The 19,521-nt window shown below is 41.8% G+C and overlaps 1 protein-coding gene across 1 annotated transcript in view; it reads right to left on the bottom strand.

The window, feature by feature from the left end:
• sema3c (sema domain, immunoglobulin domain (Ig), short basic domain, secreted, (semaphorin) 3C) overlaps window positions 1-19,521 on the bottom strand; it is a 156,052-nt gene that overhangs the window by 92,976 nt on the left and 43,555 nt on the right. The gene's annotated exons all lie outside the window — the stretch shown is intronic.

Below are 19,521 nucleotides of genomic sequence, written 5' to 3'. Positions count from 1 at the left end.
ACATCATATACTGCAATTTCAACGCCCTCATGTTTAAAGGTTGGCAAAGACTCATGAATGATAAGAGTTTGACATTTTCACCCTTTTGCACTTGAATGGGGCAGTGCGTCACTCGGCAGTACATTAGCCCCAGTTTAACAGTGTGCACTTATAATAATAATAACCCTTCAGTTTGATAAAGTGTCTGTCACATCAGGAATATATCTAAGAGCACTTCACAGGATATATTGTAAATTCTAGTGACTGTATTTTGTGAGCAAACTGCATAATGCCATAGTGGAGTCCTGTAGCTCAGTGGTTAGAGAACTCGCTTTGCAAGCGAGAGACCTGAGTTCAATTCCAGGCAGAGGGCGAAACCTTGGGCAAGTTTCCTTACTCCACACAGAGCCTAATAATAATCCCTCCAAAACCAAAAACAATAATAAATTGGTCATTTTCAATCTACGACTGTTTGTGGGACATTGCTGTGCGCAATTGGCTGCCGCGTTTGCCCACAAATATACAGTCAATTCACTTTACAGTGTGTTCCGTGAAGCACTTTGGAACGTGCAAGGATTATTATTATTATTATTATCAAATTGTGCTCAATATACTTGCCACAGGGAGCATCATCCCTTGAAATATAGAACAATTTTGATGGATATCTAAAAGATCTTAAACAAAAGTTGCTCCAAACTGGCTTTAAAAATAACATGCATTTATTATAATAGTATACCATAAAAACATCCTGCCAATAATCAGAACTGAATAGCATATAAAAATCTCTTAAATTCAAGTTTACTACAGGAATTGTGCCAATATATAATTAATCCAAGGTTAAATGATAGGCACCAGTGGTTTATGGAAAAATAAATCACTGAGTGTTTGGATCATATTGTGCTTGGAGGCTTCTTATATTATTAGTTCATATTTCCACAAACTGTCAATCCTTAGCACTGAGTCCAACTGTACGATGTTATTCTGTTTAGTCTGCATGACTTCACAGTTTCTGTGAATTAATTCCAACAAATTGCTTACCCAACCTGAACTTCAAAAGCCTGCTAAATATTCCCTCCAATTATTGACCCATGATTGATGCAGGTTTGATAATGTTTGTGGCTAAAACATGCAGATGTCAGTAACGCTTCATATGGTCCTACTTGGAAAAGACAAACAGATTCTTGCATTCCCATATGTGTCATGATAAAAGGGATAACATTTGCGGTGTTCCTTAAAACACTCCTTAACTTTTTAAGGAACTTTGAGTAAATGCTTGCAGAAGGTTCCTCTCCAGGAGAATTGTTTGTTCCTCTCAGGGTCCTAGCACAAACATTTTATAAACATAAAATAATTTCTTTTATTTTATAGATTTAAAGCATTACATTAGGCTTTAGAGGCCTGAAATTCAATCTAGTCCTAGGTAAGACCATCTTAAAATTGTCTTAACATTTGCATTTGTGCAGAATTGTGCAGAAATTCTCAAATTGAATCTTAATTTGGAAGCTTGTTCTTTTTAAGAATTGTATAAATAACAAATTTATAGTGTAAGGATTCTTCCTGATCTTCAATATGCAAGCAAATTCAACAAACGTATGTAATTCAAATTTCATAACAAATAATAATCTTTACTTTAATATCTGCCTTTCTTGTTGGGAGGACATCTCAAAGTGCTTTACTTGATTTACTGTAAAGATTGTACATTTTGTAAGCAAGTGCAGCAGCCAATTTGCACACAGCAAAGTCCCCCAAACTGCCACAAAGTGAGTGACCAATTTCATTGAGAGTATTGTTGGATGGATACCATAAGAAACTCTGTTCTCTTTTCTATTAGTGTCATTGGATCTTTAATGACCATTTGAACAGGTGGAAAGGATTTGGGTTGAACATCATTTCATCCAAAGGACGGGATCTCTGACAATGCAGCACTCCCCAGCACTACACAGGAGTGTCAGCCTAGACTATGTGAGTTGAAAGTCCTGACATGGGGCTCGAAGCCCAAACCTTCTGACTCAAAGGCAAGAGTCCTATCAACTGAGTCAGCAAAATACCTTGTAAAAATAGCAAAGGTAAGTTATATGATTTGTTGAAGCTTAGACTTGTGTCTGTTTTAGTAAGTTATTCCGACTTATATCAACTTCCTTATTTGCAGATTTCCTATCAAGGAATGGTCATAGTCAGTAACCAGACTTTTTTGGACAGCCGCTCATGCACTCACCAAACACTGTATTATAGTGTCAGACCAGGCTCTAAGTTCCAAGTGCCGACATGGGGCTTGAACTCACAATTTTCTGACTCAGGCGAGAGTGCTACCAACTGAGCCAGGCTGATACTTAAAAACTTAAATTTAGAGACTTGAGGCCTTTTCGTTTCTGCAGCCCAAAAATTTCACAGTCAATGATAATGGCTGGAGTTGGTCCTAAATGGGAAAATAACCCAATAAATTATGTTACTTGACTCAGGAAGTTTGCATTTATGAAAATAAGGATTATTATAGCCCAGCAAATTATAGCCTCAGAATATCCATTTGATGTTTCTTGCCCTGAAAAAGTTAATGTAACTTTTGCAAATTCACTTACCCACAAGTTAAAGTTCTTTCCCCCATACCCCCACAGTCCTGCTAAAAAATGTTTGTGGGCCAGGGAAAGGAGGAGAAAGGGAGAGAGAATCGCAGTGATCAAAATGAAATATTTGTTACATGTAATTCTGACAAACTAAATTTGAAAAAATAAATTTGTATAGTGAATTATTTGGTAATGAGAAATCATTAAGTGAAAGGCCAAATAATTTGCCTTGCTTATGCCTTTCGAACACCAACCCAGTTCATGCAGACCGCGATGTAGAAAGCAGCCACTTATGGTGTTGGCAAATGGAAATTTGCTAAACGGTCAAAGAGGCAATTCAGTCGTGTATGAGTGATCGAGCTACTCAGTTATTTAATGACCTACAATCTGTCCCCATGAGGGCAACGCTAACACTGTAAGTTAACACCACCCATCCTGCCGTTCCCCATTGCAGAAGTGGAAACTATGTCAGTATCAAGTTGTCATATCAAGTGAGTTATATAATACGGGAGCACTTACGTTCATAAGCTCCGTGACATTAGCAATTTTACAGATACTGAAAACGAAGTCTAAAATGCTCAAACGTAATACGGTTAGATTAAGACCAACTCAGTTCCAAAACACTGTCTTCATAGTATTGGAGGATGGATCTTTCTGTAGAGAGTTAAGGCAGAAAATAGTCTTGCATTTAGTTACAGTCAAATCATCAAGGTTAGGTCCAGTAGGCATTAAGTTACATACAGTACAAATGTTCATGCATGATGGCATTTGACATGCTCTTTTGGCTGCACTATTAGTAATCATATGGCATAGAACTATAATCTTTTCTCCCTCAAGGGTTACTCAGCACACACGCAAGGATTTAACCCTTGTCCTTTGCAAGAATTTGTGCGCACTGTGCCTGAAGTGTGACTGTCAGTTTATTAATAATTGCTCTTCGCAATACTCCCCCTTGCCAACATTTACACCCCCAAGAGTAAGAGGCTTTGAGTTAGAAACTGTATTGCATCCAACTGCAAATAGTCAAGATAACTGGATCAGATCAAGACAGTGAACAATATGTGCTTCTTTTGTGTATCTTGGCAATGATTTATGATTGAATTGCCTGTTTCCGGGCTATATCATTAAGCCGCTGGTGGAATGATATCATCACAGACTGAGATTAATCCACACGCCTGAAAATATTTCGAACTCATGAATGTAAAGTTGGAAGGTGATGTATTCAAGATAAAATAGAGATAAAAGTAATCCTAGAAAAATACTTTCAGAGGCGTCAAACCAATGGTCAAGACACAGGTTCAGAATTGTAAAGGGCGATTTTAGGGCAGACACTAGGAAGTATTTCTTTGGGCAGAATGTAATGAACAGCTGGAATGGGTGTAACAGGAAGGGTGGTGAGAGACTGGGACACAGTACATTTTAGTAACAGCTGGAGCTATAATTGGGAAGCACAAAGGTTGGTATTCTGGAAGGATGCAACACAGGACATACTTGTAATAGCGCCTTTCACTTCAGGAGGAGATCTCAAAGCACTTATGTAGGATGAGATCAAATGTGCCTAAGGGGCAATTTTAAATGTTAAAAAAACTAATGCTGTAATATTCAGGGTTAACATGCCAGAATTACATGGAATCTAATATATTGAAACAGGCCATTTAGTCCCACTAAACTGTTCCAGTGTTTATAATAAACCTCCACTCATCCTTCCTAACCTCCCCCACATATACCTTTGTTGAATGTGAACAAGACTGAGGCCCTCCTGATTGGCTCGCGCCAGCGCCTCTGCACCTCAGGCTCTGACAGCATCAACCTCCATGGTTGCACAATACAATTCACCAAACCAGTCAGGAACCTCGGTGTCTTGCTCAACCTTCAACTGTCTTTTCTTTCCCACATCCAAGCCATGACCCGCTCTGCCTTCCCTCACCTCCGTAACATCGCCCGACTCCGCCACTACCTCACCCCTCAGGCCACTGAAACTCTTGTTCATGCCTTCATCACCTCCAGGCTCGACTATGCAAATGCCCTGCTTGTCGGCCTTCCCAACTCCTCCCTCCACAGGCTGCAGATAATCCAAACTCTTCAGCTCGTGTCCTCTCCCAAACTCCGTGACCCCATCTCCCCCATTCTCGCCTGACTCCATTGGCTCCCTATCCTTCAAAGGATCCAGTTCAAGATCCTAGTCCTCACATACAAAGCCCTCCATGGCCTCGCCCCACCCTACCTCTGCGACCTCCTAAATCCTACCAACCCGCCCATTCCCTCCACTCAGCCGTCTCCGGCCTGTTCCACATCCCCCAACCCACCCGTTCTACCATTTTGCCCCCAACTTCTGGAATTCCATCCCTCAATCACTCCGCCTCTCCCTCTCCTTAGCCTCCTTCAAGTCCCACCTCAAGACCCTCCTCTTCGACCATGCCATCGGTCACACCCCCTTCTCCTCCCCTCCCTTCTCCCCCCCTGACCCCAGCTTGGGTCTGAAATCCTGTACACTGTCCAGCGCCTTGGGACGTCCTCCCGACATGAAAGGCGCTACGCAAATGTAATCTTGTTGTTGTTTGTTCCCTTTTTTCTCATGAATGCACCAGGTTTCCACTTAAAAAGCATTTTTTTTTGCTGGTTTTGAATTTTTTTTATTAATGATAATAAAAATAATCATTGGATTTGACGTAGTGCCTTTCACATGTGGAAAACATCTCAAAGTGGTTCCAGGATATACTGTGAAGTGGAGTGACTGTATTTTGTAGGATATTGCATCAGCCAATTTGCGCACAACAATATCCCACTAACAGCCATGAAATGACCAATTTTATATGCAGGATTATTTGCCCGGACACCTTGAGAAATTCCATTCTCTTTTTGAATAGTGCCATGAGATCTTTAACGTTTCCAAGAACAGGCAGATGGGTCCTCCGTTTAAGATCTCACATGAAGGATGACACATGCGACAATGCAACATGCATTAAGGTGGATGGGAGTGACCATAAACGGAGTTGAAGATGGTTCTTAAAGTGGGATTTAAAAGAATAGAGAGAGGGGGCAATACAGAAGGCCTCTGAGATGGAATTCCAGCAAGCGGAGCACAGTGGCTGAAAGCTCGCCCACCAAAGGTGGAACAGATTAGGCAGGAACATGAATCAGGTCAATGTTTACTTCGTAGCCAGGCCAGAAGAGTCACAGGAGGTGAGGCCAGGGAGGGATTCAAATGTGATTTTGCAGGTTCCTTAAAATGCCCTACATTTTGTATCCTTTGTGACTTACTGAAAAAAAACATTAAAATGCGCAGAGGAACATGTGACATTTGGTGACGGAATAACCATTTGACTTTTTTTACTGCAAACCTGGTCAAAGAACCCTACATTTGTGAAAATATCGACCCGACATCCTCCGTGTTCAGAAAGGTGAGACAAGAATTTCCTGGGCAATTAAGTGAGACATTTTAAGGTTTTTGAACTTTTACTGAAGGTGGCGATAGTAATTGGTGTGTAACTGGAGACACAAAATCAAACTCTCTGGGGGATTTCAAACCCAACGCCTTGTGCACATTCAAGTGCAACAAATTATGTTAGGCTCCAGGGAGGATGTCACATGTAATTCCACATGTATTTTGAATAGGAAATTTAATGGATTCCAGACGAAGGAATACCTGATCCAAGCATAGCATTCCAATGTATCAGACCACTTCCCATTTCCCCTTTAACGTAGACTTCCTGACCCAAGCATAACACTTAAATAAAAACATACCTGACCTAAGCATAAAATATTTCCATTTATCTACTTTCTTGTGCTCAAAGCCCTAAATATACTTCTTTCATCAAGTGCAAGATTTCAACTGAAGTCAGCAGCATAGTTTAGAAATGTAATCATTTTTTATGGTTTATTCATTGTATTTTTTTTAAAAAGATATAAATATATAATATATAATATTATACATTTTTGAATAATTGACCAAACCATGCTAAAATTGACCATGTTTTCAGAGGGTTAACAAATTTAGCACTGTGATCTTGGGTTAACAGAACAAACGTGTTCAGAAGCATGTTCTAGCTTTCAAGCAGAGCAGTTTTACAAAGAGCAGGATTCGGCTGTAATTAAGTAAGTCAAATAAGGGTCTATTTACTGAAAACACTTAAAAAAGCCAATTGGAAATCAAGCCCTAAATCAGCAGTGTGCTGAGCAGATGCTTGTTTCACTGCTGTTAATGAACCAGATTGCTGTGAGCTCGCTGCGGAACATTCAATATTGAACGCTCTCCTCAGCAGTGATTTTATCTGCTGTTGCATTAACCCTTGGACCGGTGTTAGTTCTGTGACAGGTCTCTCTCTGTGGGCTGGACAGATCCAAATGCTTTCAGATGACAGAGTGGGTACTGGTGGTGCCCAGTGCGGTATCTGAGCCAAACAGACTAGATATCTTGAGTGATATCTAGTGATCCTCTTCCCCAGTGTGGAGTCCTGTAGCTCAGTGGTTACAGCACTCGTCTTGCTAGCGAGAGACCTGGGTCGATTCCCAGCCGGGCGAAATGTTGGGCAAGGTTTCTTACCCCACACGCAGTAAGTAGGAACCTGGTTGTTAGTCGATTGGTGAATTGCTTTTCTGGAGGTAATAATTCCTTAAAAAAATAATAAATTGGTTACTTCAATCCATGACTGTTTGTGGGACACCGCTGTGTGCAATTGGCTACCACGTTTGGCCGACAAAATAAATTCACTTTACTGTATATTCTGTGAAGCACTTTGAGACGTCTCGAAGATGTGATAAGGAGCTGTATTAAATGCAAGGATTATGATTAATATTATTAAAGAAGGTTTCAGTTCTGAATTTTGGTCTCTATAGAGTTAGCTGATCATGGCAGATCAGGGTTAGTTGATTCAAACCGTGACACTGTGAAGCTGCTACAATTGGCCTCTAGGCTGCTTGGGCTTGAGAGAGGAAACAAAAGCCAGGGTTTTTGCTTCTGATTGATATTTAGTGACCCTCCGCCCCAGATAGAAAGTGGACACTTGTGAGCCCACACCCAGTATTGATTATATGTGTCCTGGCCAACAATCCCCCAGATAACATTGGTCATTTCACTTCACAGCTGTTTGTTTGACATTGTTATGTGCAAATTGGCTCCCAAGTTCACCCACAAACATGCACAGTCACTATACTTACACCTGTGAAGCATTTTAAGACATCCTCGTAAAAACACTTTATGAAATGCAAGGATTAATATTATTATTATTAGGCTGCTGTGTTTCTGCCTCAAAATTCACAGTCAATCTGCTTTACGATATGTTCTGTGAAGCACTCTGAGACATCTCAACGACTTGATGAGGCACCATTTAAAATGCAAGTATTATTATCATTACTGGTCCTATCATTCCTTTTGCTTCCTACTACTGTATTTATCTAGTAAGTAGGAACCTGCTTGTTAGTCCATTGGCGTATCGCTTATGGGGTATTAATCCCTCAAAAATAATAATAATAATTTGGGTATTCAATCCATGACTGTTTGTGGGACACGGCTGTGCACAATTGGCTGCCACGTTTCGTTTACAAAACTGTCACAGTCACTACACTTTAACAGTATATCCTGTGAAGCACTTTGAGAAGTCTTGACGACGTGATAAAGCACTATTACAAATGCAAGATGTTATATATATTTATATATATAAAAGTCCCTTCTGCCAGAGATATAAACTGAACCCAGTACAAATCTTAACATCAATCTCAGGCATCAGCAGACGATGTCCATAACCATCACTTTAATGGTTTATCATATCATCTGAACCTCCGGAGGACACCACGGCCTTAGCACTCACTCCTTACCACCCAGAGTGTTTCCATTGAGTGTACCTTTCAGAAAAGCTTTGTGCCTGACAGATTCAGTGTGAGATGTAGGAGTGTTTCTGTTGGAGGCTCTAATCCATCATGGGCATGAGTGATACTCCCCAGTAGTGATAATTTTAACCACCATTAAAGAGAGGCTTGCTGAATCTGACAAGGAAGCTGCTATTATTTTTGTGTTTCGCCCACAAAATACACAGTCAATCTACTTTAAAGTGTATTCTGTGAAGCGCTTTGAGACATCTCAACGACATGAGAAGGCACTATATCAAATCTCCTATTTAGGTTTCAAATTGACAAAATACAGTGGGCTGGTGTGAAGCAAACCAGGACGCTCCTATAGATAGAGCAATGTCTCCTCTTTTGCGACATTGGCATCGTGATAAAACATTTTTGCCATTTAAAGTCGCAGACAGCACATATCTTTGCAGTCAAAACAAGAAATATGTCGGGTTTTACCGCGCGTTGACTGCTAAAAATAGTGAATTTTTTTTGTTACTTGTTTATAATGAGATTTCCCAGCAATTTTTTTTTAAATTGACACAATGAACAATAACGGACAACTGTAACATAACAATAACATTGTGGGTTTGTACAAAGGATACTTTTTCTATCCCATCGACTAGCATTTTTGTAGTATATAACTTAACCAGGACTATTTTTCTGCTGAATCTCCTTTTGTATGCAAAATACAATCCACTTTACAATATATTCTGTGAAGCGCTTTGAGATGTCTTAATGATGTGATAAGGTGCTATATCAAATGCAAGGATTATTATTACCGTCAAAATCATTCTGCTCATGCTTTGTTTTTACTCCAGTCATTAAATGGTTTTAGTTTTTTCGAATTCAAGATCCTCACCCTCACCTACAAGGCCATTCACGGCCTTGCTCCCTCCTACCTCTCCGACCTACTATCCCCCTACCTACCCGCCCGTACCCTCCGTTCCTCTGGCTCCGGTCTGCTCCACATCCCCCGCCCCAACCGCCCTACTATCGGTGGCCGGGCCTTCAGCCTCTCAGCCCCGAGGCTCTGGAACTCTATCCCCCAATGCCTTCGCCGCCTCCTCCCTTTCCTCCTTCAAGGCCGGTCTCAAGACTTTCTCTTTGACCGAGCCTTCAGCTCCCCTCTCGACTCTCTACCCCCTCCTCGCTCCCTCCCTTCCCTCTCCTCACCCTGACCATTTCCCCCCTGCTCGGGTCCTGACCCAACTGTACAGCGACTTGGGACGTCCTCCCGACATGAAAGGCGCTCAATAAATGGAATCTTGTTGTTGTAGTTTTAAAGGTATTTGGCCAATCTTGTGGCTATTCAAGGTGATGGCTTTTATTCAAGGTGATGGCAAGGTTGAGACTGAGAAATGGAACTTGTTGATCACTGACCAAGGTATAGAAGTGGTTAAATAATAATAAAAAAAATCCTTGCATTTGATGTAGTGCTTTATCATGTCTTTGAGACATCTCAAAGCACTTCACAGAATATACTGCAAAATGAATTGACTGTATATTTTGTGGGCGCAATGCGGCAGCCAATTGCACACAGCCGTGTCCCACAAACAGTCGTGGATTGAGTGACCAATTTTTTTAAAAACAATTATTACCCCCGGAAAAGTAATCCGTCAATCGAATAATGACTGGGTTCCTACTTACTACTATTAAACAGAGGCGTGTGGAGTAAAGAAACTTGGCCAGTGTTTCGCCTTGGCGGGAATCGAACTCAAGTCCCTTGCTTGCGAGGCAGGTGCTCTAACTACTGAGCTACAGGACTCCTTCTTCTAGTCCTCCACACCAGCAATGTGCCTTAACCTCCATACTGCACTAGTATGACATTGGGTAATAATACCTTCAAAATAAATAAAAATAATTTGGTCACTCAATCCACGACTGTTTGTGGGATGCTACTGTGCGCACTCGGTTGCCACGTTTCGCACACAAAATATACAGTTAATTTACTTTACAGTATGTTCTGTGAAGCACTTTGAGACATTTCAAAGGCGCCATATCAAGCGCAAGGATTATTATTATTACTAAATGGACAAACAGTGGGAAGCTTGCCAGGCTGCACTCTCAATGGCAAGCTTTGTGGATTTAGATGTTTAAATTCCCACAATATCCGCACCAATCACTCTGGGGTCCCCAAGCCTTGATGATGATGCTCACTAACCTGTGGCCTAATATTCTCCAGAATTAGGTAAGCAGGATACTCCTCACGGGGAGAGAGTACACATTCCATTCCAGAAACAGCAGAATTTCCGTGCGGAGGTGGCAAACATTTGTGAAATCTTAGTGTGGATTGGATACTCTGAGTCATAGTGTTGGGTTTCCTGCATGTCTAACATATGGCTGACCAAAAAAAACTTTAGTCTGAAACTTACCACTCTGTACACTGGGTATCATACAGCCTTAGAGCGTGTTGAGCAATTTATTATCTACTGGAGCTGGATTAGGGGTAGATTTGTGCTCTGAGCCCATGCTCAGAAGAGACATAATTGAAAGTATCCAAATTCATTTAATGTACACCAAACACTTACTTTCATCTACCAGTTTGGGTTTATATAATAAAAACAATAATAATAATTAATAAACGATAATGATCCTTACACTTGATATTCATTTCATTTAGTGCTTCCCTCACCTCTTTCAAGGCACATCTCAAAATGAATCTCTTTGATTGTGCTTTCAGTCATCTATTCCCCACCTCACCCCATAGGGTTCCCTGCCACATCCCAGCTTGGGTGTCCACCTAGTACTGTGAAGTTCTTTGAGACATCCTTCCAACATGAGAGGCATTATATAAGTGTAAATTATATTGTTGTTTAGTACCTATTACTTAGGAGGATATCTCAAATCAATTTATGGCTTTCCTGTGAAGTGGAGTGACTATGTATTTTGCAGGGAAATGTTAAAACGCAAGGAAAAATAAAATTAGTGTCTAACCTGCTGCAAGAACCCTCCCAAACTGTTTAAATTTTATATAGATTTCTGATATAGTCTACCCATATTATAACCTCCAGTCCTTATCAGAGAGAATTTGAGAGAACAGTGGGATAATACGCTTGGGTTGTAATGTATTAAATTGTTAAGATTACAAAATCATTAAAGTTGATTCAGGCCAATTACTCCCTGTGGGATCGGTCTTAACTAAATAATTTTAAATAATCCTTGCATTTCAAACAGTGCCTAAAACACTGAATGTTCTCAAAGTACTTCACAATGAATTGCTGTCAAGTGTGCTGACTGTTTATTTTTAGTCAAACAAGTCAATTTTCACACAGCGAGGTCCCACAAACAGTCATGAATTGAATAATAATATTCCTTGCATTTGATATAATACCTGATCAAGTCATCAATGCATCTCAAAGCACTTGACAGGATTTATTGCAATGTTCCACTTAAGCATGTGCCAGAGATTAAAAGTGACCAGATTTTGCCCTCCAATATGCTATTCCAAATACCAGCCACAAGTCCCAATCTCTCATTGCCAAAAACATCAAGACATCGACCAATCCTTACCTTATTATTATTATTTATTATTATTATTTGTTTCCTTAGTAATAAGCACTTTCAATGAACAATGCCATGGGGTCTTTAATGGCCAACTGAGCAGGAAGATCGGACCTCAGTTTAATATCTCAATCTAAGGACAGCATCTCCGACAAAACAATTCATCCCCAGGTCTGCACTGGAGTGTCAGCCTTAATTATGAATGATTGTATACATGAAGGAGATGGGAATAAAGGGATATGGCAAGGGGACAGGGATTAGGAAAGGTGAGGCTCATGCTTAGTTTAAACACTGGTATAGATTAGTTGGACAGAATTGCCTTTATTGGGTGCTGTAAAATCTATGTAATTCTATGCAATGATTGATCAATACATCTTGTTGGCCAGCACACCAGGAGAAACTCCTAAACTCCCCTTCTGTTTTGAGTAATATCATGGGATTAGTTTGACTGAACAGATAGATAGGACCTCAATTTGGTATCTCACTCACATCTCTGATAATGCAGCCCTCCCCAAACATTACTCTGGAGTGTCATCCTTGACTATAAGATCACATCTGGATGCAAGATCCGAGGCCAGAACCTTGTGACCCAGAGGTGAGACCACTACCAACTGAGCCATTGCCAAAGTAATAATATGAGTAATCCAGTTGTTTACTTTGATCCTTGCTTGAGTAAAAACTTTTTCTTTTTAAAATAAAGGATATGATTCAAATTAGATCACTATACAAATCCCTGGTCATTCACTATTGCAAAGAAAACCACCGCAAGTATGACAGATCAGTAAGTCATTACCATCTGTGGCATAAATGGATGGGAGCAGAGACGAGTTTAAATGCAAGGAAATCACACACAATTTGGATCAGGTTGATCTGAACTGAATGTGGCCTCTCAATGTGAAAGGAGTAAGTGATAGCTTCCATTTGTCAGGAGAATATGAGGCTACTGTGCTGATACATTGCCAAGGTCAAATTGTCAGATTTCATTCAAAGCTCATGTGTCCTTTCTTCCCAAAGATACTCTAAAATAAAAGGGGTTATAACTATTACATCCTGGACACTACATCATCAAACTTTATATATGTTCAAAGAATGAGCAAATTTATGATGAAACCTTTTCCTCTGATTGCAACATTGCAAGAGATTGGTGCAGATATGTGGATGGTGGTGATGATTGAAGGTGTATTTTGTAATAATAATAATAATAATCCTTGCATTTAATATAGTGCCTTATCATGTCGTTGAGATGTCTCAGAATGCCTCACAGAATATATTGTAAAGTGTATTGAATATATTTTTCACCCCAAAGCCGTTCCAGAGGCAAACAACAATTCAAAGACTCTGTCTTCCACTGTCCATCACCTCCTCTATTTCTCCCCATCAAGCCTCCTCTATCCTCAGGTCAAATGCCAAGTGCGAAGAGGTCCTAGACTTCTTCACCTCAAAAACTGAAAATGTCTGCTTGGCGGCATCGTCCTCCCTGCCATGTCCCCTTCCACTCCACCCATTCTATCCACACCGCCTTCCCCCTCCACCACGGTTCCTGACACTCTCTCCTCCTTAGCCCTCATTTCTCCCAGCTCCCTCTCAAGCACAATCACCCGGATGAAGTTCACCACCTGTTACCTTGACCCCCCTCCTCACCCACCCTACTGGTCACTCAACTCCCCCTTCTCTCCCCGCTATCGGCCAACACGCTCAATCGGTCTTTCTCCTCAGGCTCTGTTCCACTCCCCCTGAAAACCACTGTTATCACACCCCTCCTGAAAAAACCCACACTCGATCCCTGGAATCACTCACACTACCGTCCCATCTCCAAATGACCTTTCCTTGCCAAAGTCCTGGAACGCATTGGTACAGTTCAACTTCGGTCACACCTCTCCCTCCACAGTTGGGTTTTCGCTTGCCCACAGCACAGAGACAGTGCTTGTCAAAGTCACAAATGATTCCTCTTTATCTGTGACCTCTGCCTCCTCATCCTCCTGGATCTCTCAGCTGCATTCAACATAGTCGACCATGCCATCTTCTTCCACAGACTCTCCTCCCTCATCCACCTTAGTGGGACCGCACTCACATGGTTAGAGTCCTACCAGTAGATTTGAGTCCTATTTAATTTCAGTTGAATGTCAACAAGACCAAGGCCTCCTGATTGATCCCATCAGCGCCTCCTCACCTCACTGACACTGACAGCATCACCATCCAAGGATGCACACTCCACCTTGCTAAGCCAGTCTGGAACCTTGGGGTCTTGTTTGACCCTCAACTATCCTTTCTACCTCACATCCATGCTATGACATGCTCTGCCTTCCCCCACCACCGCAACATCGCCCGGCTCCACCACTGTCTCAAACCGCAGGCTACCGAAACCCTCATAATAATAATAATAATAATAATCTTTGCATTTGATATAGCGCTTTTCACGTCAGGAGGACGTCCCAAAGCGCTTCACAGAACACACTGTAAAGTGAATTGACTGTATATTTGTGGGCGAACGCGGCAGCCAATTGCGCACAGCAATGTCCCACAAACAGTCGTAGATTGAAAATGACCAATTTATTATTGTTTTTGGTTTTGGAGGGATTATTATTAGGCTCTGTGTGGAGTAAGGAAACTTGCCCAAGGTTTCGCCCTCTGCCTGGAATTGACCTCAGGTCTCTCACTTGCAAAGCGAGTGCTCTAACTACTGAGCTACAGGACTCCACAAATGCTCACATGCACGCATTCATAACATCCAGACTTGACTATGTAAGCTCATTGCTTGTTGGCCTCCCCAACTCCTCCCTCCACAGGTTGCAAATCATCCAGAACTCTGCAGCTCATGTCCTCTCCCGCACCAGGCTCCGTGACCCTATCATCGCCCGACTCCACTGGCTTCCCATCACACAGAGGATACAGTTCAAGATCCTGGGCCTCACCTTCAAAGCCCTCCACGGTCTTGTTCCTCCCTACCTCTGTGACTTCCTAAACCCCTACCATCCTGCTCATTCCCTCCGCTCAGTGGGCTCCGGCCTGCTTCACATATCCCGCCTCGCTCGCCCCACTATTGGTGGGTGGGCCTTCCGCCATTCTGCCCCCACCCTCTGGAACTACACCCCGCAGTCCATCTGCCTCACCCCCTCCCTTGACACCTTCAAGACCTATTTCAACACCCTCCTCTTCGACCGTGCTTTCGATTTCCCTGGCTTCCCTCCTGCCCTCTAGTCTCCCCGACCCCGATCCCCAGCACGGGTCTATAACTCTGTCTGTCCAGCACCTTGGGAAGTCCTCCCAACGTGAAAGGTGCTTTACAAATGCAATTTTGTTGTTGTTGTTGTTGTTGTCTTCCTCATCATACTCCAATGGCTCCCTATCTCCTATTGGATCAATTTTAACATCCTCATCTTCAAATGCCTCAAGAACCTTGCCCCACCCCCCACCCTATCTCTGCAATATCCTGTGACTTTACCCAGCACCCTCCCGACTCTCTCTCCCCTCCACCAACTCTGACCTGCTTCATGACATTTACCTGCTCCTCCGCACAGTCAGCTAGCAAGCTTTTAGACCCTTCACTTCTGCCCTCTGGAATTCTCTTCCGAAATCTCTCCACTTTCCCCCTTCCTCTCTGCTGACTAAACCATTCTTAAAGACCCATCTTTTCAGCCAGCTCTCCCCTAGACCCCCATCTCCCTCGCAGCTGCAGATCCCATGCTATCTTTGTAAAGCATTTTGAGATATTTGCCATGTGTGAAATAACCCTATGAGTGCAATTTGCTGGTTGTTGTTCAAAGTTAAGACTGAATTTAACATTATTTCCTTACACTTGTGAAAAATAACACAAGTCATTGAATGTGTGGTTGGACCCTTGTTCTGTGTAAATGGATGAGACACAAATAGTCCAGCTGTTTAGCACATCTGCAATGTAATCCAAACAGTACACCTCACAGATCTGACAAGAAGATCCCAAGTGGCATCTGAAATTGGAAGACATCAATTGTTCAATCACTTAAATCTATCATCATATCCTTTGGAAACAGTAGCAAAAAGTACCATCCAGAGAAAAAGCAGCTGTTGCTGAAAGAGCTGTTATCACCTAGATAACCACCTATTTATAGAAACCCTTTCGAATGGCTAATCTAATTATATCTGGCGTTTGATGATATAGGATTTCAGGAGATTAGTCACTGCATTGTTTGGATTTTGCAAAGACTGAGAGTTTACAAGGTCCCTGGGGCTTCACTGTGTTAGTTTTACTGGTTCCTCCATTGTTTCATCAGACTCAATAGCTTTGACTGAGGATGTACACTATGGAGACAGAACGAGAGACAATTTTCACTTGTCTTTGTTTCTGTTCCTGTATATTTTGTTATGTAAGCTGTTATATTATAACAGTTGTGTAAAATTACTGCAGCAGAATAGTTGGGCCTAAAGCAATTGTAAATTTGGGCCATGTGAGTTCAAGTCCCCATGTCAGGACTTGAACTCACATAGCCTGAGATGACACTCCAATGCAGTACAGTGAGAGGGGGTTGTGGGGGGGGAAGGGGTTGCATTGTTGGAGATGCCATCCTTTGTATGAGATGTTAAATCGAGGTCCCATCTGCCTGTTCAGGTGGATGCTAAAGATCCTAAGGCACTATTGGAAAAGAGAAGTGAATTCTCTCAGTGTCCTGGCCAACAATCCTATAAATAAAATTGGTCACTCACTCCATGATTGTTTGTGGGACACTGTTGTATGCAATTGTGCTGCCAGGTTTGCCTATGAATACACAATCACTCCATTTCACAATAAATCCCGTGAAGAGTTTTTAGACGTCCTTATGACATGAATAGACACTATATCAAATGCAATGATTATAATTATTATTATTACATTTGCAAGGTGGGTTTCTGTTCTTGCATTGCAAGGTGATTGTCTGGAGAGGGAAGGAAAATTGAGATGCTTAACCCAAGTCATGCCACTTGTTTTCAGATGGACATAAGAGATCCTATGATACTGTCCAAAAAAAGAAGAGAGATTATCCATATTATTCTGGCCAACAATCCTCCAGATCAATTGTCATTCACCAAACAGTCACTACACTGGATATTTTTTATCTGTGAAAACACTTTGAGACATTTTGATATAACAAGGGACTATAATAATCCTTGCATTTGATATAGCACCTTATCACTTCTTCGAGACGTCTCAAAGCGTTTCATAGAATATACTGTAAAGTATTGTGACTGTGTATTTTGTGGGCGAAACGTGGCAGCCAATTGCACACAGCAGTGTCCCACAAACAGTTGTGGATTGAGTGACCAAATTATTATTTATTATTATTATTTATTCATTGAAGGGTTTATTATCCCCGGAAAAGCGATCTGGCAATTGACTAACAACTGGGTTCTTACTTGCTGCTAGGTGAACACTCTAGAAAAAATGTAATTTTTTTTGCTTTACAGACTGAAGAAAATAATTTTCCATAATCTCTAAAGTTGAGTTAACTTTCAGCTAAGAAATTCAATAGCTCCTGAATTGCAGATGAGTCCAAGCATAAACCCCGTCCCCTTGGCTCCCACCCACAACTCAGTGTTTTGAGAAAGTGAAAGCTCTATATAAAGATAAATTGTATTGTATTATTTCTTTTTTGAAGTGTTGGATTTCTTTGGACTGTTTATTAATTTTGGATTTCTTTCAAAGTCTCCTTTTGTGTCTATTGCATGTGCCATTTATTCCTATCTTGCATTGTTTAATTTCTCTCCGTTAACAATCAAATCAAATCATAATTAGTGAAAATTAGTCAAAACAAAAATAGTTACCCCGCTCCCTCCCTCCCACCTCAGGCTTTCACTCAGACTTTGTAAGTCCCTTTGAGTCATTTTCTTAGGTAAAAAACAATTGTTGTTAACCGGATAGGGCACTGATCTAGATGATAAGAGATGTGGTATGTATGTGGGAATTGTGGGCAAGCCTTGACACAAAAAAGTCGCTAAAAATCATTACAGTTTGTAACAACTTTCCTTTTGTCCACATTTTTAATAACCTCTGGCATTCATTTTATGGTTGGAAATGAACACACTGACTCTTTGGAAATAACTGCAACATTAGTTACGGTATGTTGGACATGCAATGGCAAATAAATATGGCTGCCAGCCAAAAAAGGAACTTTAGAAAACGAATAACAATCCAGTTCAATGAATAAGCCTAAAAACTGAAAGTGCCACAGCCAGTCATGTAATATAATAATCCTTGAATTTGATACAGAGCCTTATCATGTCTTCTAGACACCTCAAAGCACTTCACAGAATATATTTAACGAGTTGTGACTGTGTGTTTTGTGGAGGAAACGCGGGTGCCAAGGAATGGAGGGATTTAAACACTCGAGAGACGATTTTGAAGTTGATCTGCTCTGTCCAGGGAGCCAGTGGAGTTAGGCAAGGACTGGAGTAATCGGGATACGAACTTTGGTGCGGGTGAGAGTGAGAATGCGGGCAGCAGAGTTTTGAATGAGCTGAATTTTGTGGATAGTGGAGGAGAGGAGACCGGCAAGGAAGGTGTTAGAGTAGTCCAGCCAAGAGGTGACAAAGACATGGACAAGGGTTTCGGCAGCTTTTGGGGCGAGGTATTGTCAGAGAGGGGCAATGTGGCGGAGGTGGAAGAAAGCGGTGCTGGTCAGCGACCGGATGTGGGGGAGGAAGGATAATTGGGGATCGACCCTGACGCCTAAGTGTGCATGGGTTTGGAGAGTTTTAAGGACAGGTCGGATAGGTTGCGGAAGTCGGAACCGTGGGACAGAAGATGTCGACAGGAGCCAAAGAGTATGGCTTCCGTCTTGTTGAAGTTTAATTGCAAAAAATTTGCACTCATCCAGCTCTTGATGTCCGACAGACAAACTGACAAGCTGACAGAACATCAGAGGTCTGGGAGTTGCAGCTGGAGGTGGAAAAGTAGAGTTGAGTATCATCTGCATACATGTGGAAGTTAACCCCGTGTCTGCGGATGACATTACAAGAGGGAGTATATAGATGAGGAAGTGATGGGGGCCAAGGATTGATCCTTGGGGTACCCTGCAGGTGACCAGGTGGAAGCGAAAAATAAAGCCATTTGCAGCAATGTAGTGCTGGGTGTTTGTAAGGTAGGACTCAAACCAAGCGAGTGAGGTCCCACTGAGGTGGATGATGGAGGACAGGAGGTGGAGGAGGATGGGATGATCGACTGTGTCAAACGCGGTGGAGAGGTCCAGGAGGACGAGGAAGCAGAGGGAGCCCTGGTCACAGATAGAGAGGATATAGTTTATGACTTTCACCAGTGCTGTCTCTGTACTGTGGGCAGGGCGGAAACCGGACTGGAAGGGTTCGAGTAGGGTGTGGAGGGAGAGATGTGCGTGAAGTTAATATATGCATCAATGTAAGGTGCAGAGTAATAGGAATATTAAGACATTGGTACAGCACTTTTCACGTCAGAAGGAAAGTTCAAAGAACATCATAGGATTCACTGTAAAATGTAATCACTGTGTATTTTATAAGCGAATGCAGATGCCATTTTGCATACAATATCTCACAAACAGCTGTGAAGTGAATTATCAGTTTTATCTGGAGGATTATAGCTAAGATACCAGGAGAAACTCTCTGCTGTTGTCAAGATGTGCCATGGGATCTTTTAACATCTCCTTCGGATGATAAAAAAAAG

This window comes from Callorhinchus milii, unplaced genomic scaffold, assembly GCF_018977255.1.
Source record: "Callorhinchus milii isolate IMCB2004 unplaced genomic scaffold, IMCB_Cmil_1.0 Scaffold5, whole genome shotgun sequence".
NCBI classification, from domain to species: domain Eukaryota; kingdom Metazoa; phylum Chordata; class Chondrichthyes; order Chimaeriformes; family Callorhinchidae; genus Callorhinchus; species Callorhinchus milii.
Note: the sequence above shows the minus strand (reverse complement) of the source record. Positions and strands in the feature narration are given on the sequence as shown.